Source organism: Suricata suricatta, chromosome 7 (assembly GCF_006229205.1).
Source record: "Suricata suricatta isolate VVHF042 chromosome 7, meerkat_22Aug2017_6uvM2_HiC, whole genome shotgun sequence".
NCBI classification, from domain to species: Eukaryota; Metazoa; Chordata; class Mammalia; order Carnivora; family Herpestidae; genus Suricata; species Suricata suricatta.
In genome coordinates, this window is record NC_043706.1 from 18,250,293 (window position 1) to 18,255,126 (window position 4,834).

General features: G+C 41.9%; 1 long non-coding RNA gene across 2 annotated transcripts in view; it reads right to left on the reverse strand.

Annotated features, from left to right (window-relative positions):
• Nucleotides 1-4,377: 4,377 nt before the first annotated feature.
• The window catches only part of LOC115296890, a 5,528-nt gene continuing 5,071 nt past the window's right edge, over nt 4,378-4,834 (reverse strand). For both annotated transcript variants that reach the window (XR_003911118.1, XR_003911117.1), the window contains exon 3: nt 4,378-4,417. This is a non-coding gene — a long non-coding RNA (uncharacterized LOC115296890). The remainder of the gene's footprint in view (nt 4,418-4,834) is intronic.

The following is a 4,834-nucleotide window of genomic DNA, read 5'->3' on the forward strand; positions in this document are numbered from 1 at the left end:
AGATGTGCGAAGGGCAAAGCATCTACTCTTCCCATTTAAAAGAAAAATACTCACTTTTTTTTGGCAGCCACACCTTCTAATTACTTGCAAGTGTTTAAGAGTCATTATCTTCAAAGTTTGGGGAAAGGCAGAAGAAGAGGGAAAAAGCACTGATAGTAGAAACAGCGAGGATCAAAGGCCCTGGGTAACCACCAACTGGGCTGTATTTTGGGCAACACGGAAGGCCCACCAGAGGGGACTGGGTGACAGAGATCTGGCCATCCAGGTGGCCCAGAGAACGGGAGGCCTTGCTCAGTCTCGCTGCCCATGAGCCACCCCTTCGCCCGCCCATCTTCTTTGAAGCCCTTGTGTTGAGCAAAAGGTGGTGACGGTGGTGGTAGGGGTGGGGAGGGACAGGCTGAAGTTTCCAGAAGGGAAGTGGTTAAATACTGCCACCTTTCTTTCCCTCTGCCACCCCACTTCTAGCTCCCCTCTGGGCAGGGTTGAGGGGACCTTCTTTACCTTCAGACAGACCCTCCCGGTGAGTCTGTTCGGTTATTGAAGGTCCTCACTACAGGGTATGGAGCCCCCCTGAGGGAGGGCCTGCTGAGGAATTTTACTCCCACTGCTGGCATTGCCCTGGGCCTCATTATATCATTGTTTAGACATTTTATGTAAATTCTGCATATCGCACGAGTGACCTAGTTTCTCCCTGTTGAGTGTTCAGCAAATGGGAGACAGAGTGACTTTAAAAAGGAACAGTGTTGGGGCGCCTGGGTGGCTCAGTCAGTTAAGCATCTGAAGTCAGCTCAGGTCATGATCTTCTGGTTCCAGCTCTGTCTTGGGCTCTGTGCTGACAGCTCACAGCCTGGAGCCTGCTTCAGAGTCTGTGTCTTCCTGTCTCTCTGCTCCTCCCCCACTTACCCACTGTCTCTGTCTCTGTCTCTGTCTCTCTCAAAAATAAATAAATATTAAAAAAAATAAAAACAATGAAAAGGGAAAAAGTCCAAACAAACATGATGAGAAGTCATTTCTGCACGAGCTCAGTGGATGTCAGTCAGCATGCCATCTCCATATGACAGCAGAATTTTGGTTTTAAAATAAATGGACATGGTGTCTATGTCTCCAGTCAAGTCTTTCTCAAGTGCACAGTCAAGATGCTGAGACATTACTGTTTTTTCTCTTTTCTCCCTCCCTCCCTTCTTCCTGCTTATTGAAACATTATACTCTTGAAAAGGGGGACATTTACAATCTTAGAGATACATGTGCAGATAAGTAAACATTCTTGTTATTTATTCCCGAATGCTGCTGTAAGGGCAAATCCTTTTTTTTTTTTTTAATTTATTTATTTTTGAGAGAGAGAAAGAGAGAGAGAGAGAGAGAGATGGATGGAAAGAATCCCAAGCAGGCTCCATGCTGTCAGCCCAGAGACCGATGTGGGGCTCAAACCTACAAACCCTGAGATCATGACCTGAGCCAAAACCAAGAGTTGGGTGCCTAACTTACTGAGCCACCCAGGCACCCCCTAAGGGCAAATCTTAAATCTCCTTGAAGGAGTTTGGCCTTCAAGAATACTACAAAACTTCCTTTGACTATGGAAATGTTTCTGGAAGTTTCCTGAATGAATTAAAATGACCTAAGAATGAAGACAGCATATAATTTGGTCTGGAGTTAATTCACAGATAAAATGTTTCTTTTCTTTCTTTCTTTCTTTTTTTTTTTTGCTTCCCTCTCTTCCTCACTCTTTCTCTTCTTTCCTTCCTTCCTTTTTTCCTCCCTCCCTACCTACTTACGTTTTTCCCTTCCTTCCTTCTTTCCTTCCTTTTTCGTTCCTTCTTCCTTCCTTCCTTTCTATGCTCCAGTATCATGCACATCTTCCTACTTGTAAAGTATATAAGAAAATATTTTCTCAGCCATTCAAATAAATTCTAGTGGTGTCTCTTGCAATCCTCCATCCTTTAGGGAGAATAACAAAAATTAGAAAATGCTGCACAATTTTGAGTTCATTTAGAGAGAACTATTTTCAAGTAGTTTCTTCTGTCTCAGGAATTTTTGTGTTCAGGATTATCTTGTAAAAGCTGCCATTTTGCTGCTTAATGTTCAGTCAGCCATATCAAGCTCTTACTAGAAGATGCTCTAATTAACCAAACAGTGCCTCTGTTTCTTTGAATTTTTATGACACTTAAAATCCTTTAAAATGGACTGGATTTTTAAACGTCTTCTCTCTTAAAGTTAAAAAACATTTTTAGTATCTGTTAAGTGTTCATGTTGTGCTTAGCACTTAACCAGTGCTATAAATGTTGCTCTGTATGAGAACCATATGATACGGAGTCGTTGCTGGAGGGTTTGATAGCCTGAAAGAGAGCAAGGGACTCATTGCATGTGTGCATGCATCCCTACGTTTGAATATATAGAGTATCTCATTTGTACATACACATATATTTCATGTATGTATATATATACACATACATACATATGCACACACCTATGCTTTAAACCAATGCAGTGCACATGCCTACATCCAAAGGTTCATACACAGAGCAGTTCCTTCCCAAATCCAAAGTCCTTAAGACCATAGGAAAAATATATAGTTGAGGGAGTGAAGTCAAAAATGACTTTTAAAAGGCTATGAATTTCATTAATGTAAATAAACACCAACATGAAATATATCCCAAAGCAGTGCTATTTTGCAATATAGGAGGTGGTACTGTTCATTTCATGTGCTGTCCTTTGCTCACTGAGAAACTTTGCAACAGCTCCCTTCATTGAATTTTTAGTGAACCACGGCCGAGTGAATGGCTTTGTTCAAGTCGGTACGGGGCTGGCTCTCATCTGCTCTGCCATTCCCGGGTCTAGTGCCTTCCTGATTTTGTGGCTTTTTTCTCTGAGGCTCTTTTAGGGTCCTTCTGAAGCCTTGTGGTATCCAGTGACTTGGTCGCCCATAAAAACTCCCACTGAAACTTGAGCCATTTACCACTTTACATATCTCTCAGCGACCTTGTTTCTGACTGAGCATAAAGAAAGATGCTTAAGGTCACAATCTTTTTTCCCTCTGTCCACCCTCCTTTATCTTTTCCAGACTTCATTTCAAAAATCAGCGCCCCTCTGCCTTCTCCTTTTTCGTTTCCCCAGGACTTTTTTTTACTAACTTTTTTTAGTAATCAGGTCTAACATGAATGATCCATAACTTCATATACCAAACCAAGAAGCCATGAAGTAAATGTTTTTGCTAGAAATTTATAGGGAAAGATTATTATGTTCTTATTAATATTTGGTAAGTGACACATAGAACTCTGCCTATACTATATTTTGGTGGCTATAACATGTATAAGAAAATAAAGCTACCATGTCATATTTATTATTTAATCCTTTCACAAATATTTACTGAAGACCAGCCATGTGCTAGACACACTAAAGCACCGAAGGCAGAATTAGACAGGTATGGTTCTCATCAGCATGGGGCTGTCTGTCAGTGGTGTGCTTAACACTTGGGTACACACTCAATTCTTATAACAACTTTACAAAAGAAATCTGCCCATTTTCTAAGGGAGAACACTGAAGCCCAGTTGGTAGAGTTATGAGTCAAGCTGAACAAAGTCTATCTGATGCCAGACTCACTTGTTTTAAGCACTACACGGCATCACGTTCACCTTATTCTACTCTAGATCTCTGGCTCTTATCCCTGGGTAAGCAGAAGAGAGGTAGTGTGACCCTGGAGGTACCACAAGGGAGCAGCTGTTGGAGACTATGTCTTGGGCAGAACTCCAAGATGGCTCCCAAGATTGCCCTGGTGAGTACCCGGTGTGTGGTCCCCTCCACTTGAAGGAGGGCAGAATCTGTGACTACTAGATGTCACTTTTGTGATTAGGTTATAGTATATGATGGATGCAGGGCAAAAGTGAGTGGATTTTCTATGTGGGTTGACTTTGAGTTCACCAAAAGGGAGATGATTCTGGGTGACCCTCACTCCATCAGATGAGTCCTCAAGAGTAGGGATTCTCTGAAGTCAATATTTGGCTGTGAGATGGGCTCAAAACTTGAGGAATCTAGGGGCTGAGAGCCACCCATGGCCAGCAGTAAGCCAGGCATTGGGGACCTGAGTCCCACAGCTGCAAGGCAATCAGTTCTGGCTGCAACGAACGAGTGAACTTGGAAGAGGACAATGAGCCCCCGAGGGGGTCAAGCCCCCACCAAAAACTTGACTTCAACCTGGTGGGACCTAAAGCCCAGATCCATGAAAATTGTGAGATAATACATCTTTGGTGTTTTAAGCTGCTAATTTTATAGTGATTCGTTGCCCAGCAATAGAAAACAACTACAACACAAGGTGCCTCAGTGGCTTGGTTGGTTATGCGTCTGATCGTTGATCTCAGCTCAGGTCTTGATCACAAGGTCTGGAGTTCAAGCTCCACATTGGGCTTCAGGCTGGGTGGGGAGCCTATTTAAACAAAACAAAACAAATACAACATACAGGAAATATTAAGAGGGAATAAAGATCAGAAGTTACCTTCTTCCCAATAAAAAACAATCTCACTTAAACTTCAAATCTAATTACACTTTTTTCCTTTTTCTCCTGATGCTATTTATTTCTCGTGAAGTGTGTTCACTAACTTGGTTTCTTTTGTGTATGTTTAATAAAACTTCTTTTTTTAGGAACTTGACCACAATTTGTATTCAACTAGAATCTGGGATGAGTCTAATCCCTTTAGAGGGATGCCAGAATTCACCGGACTATAATAAGTTTCACTAGGATGTGAATCCCACAAGAATGTAGGCTTCCTATGGCAAAGATTTTGTCTGGCCCATAGTAGACACTAAATAAATATTTGATCAATGATTCATGTAAACCCTTTCC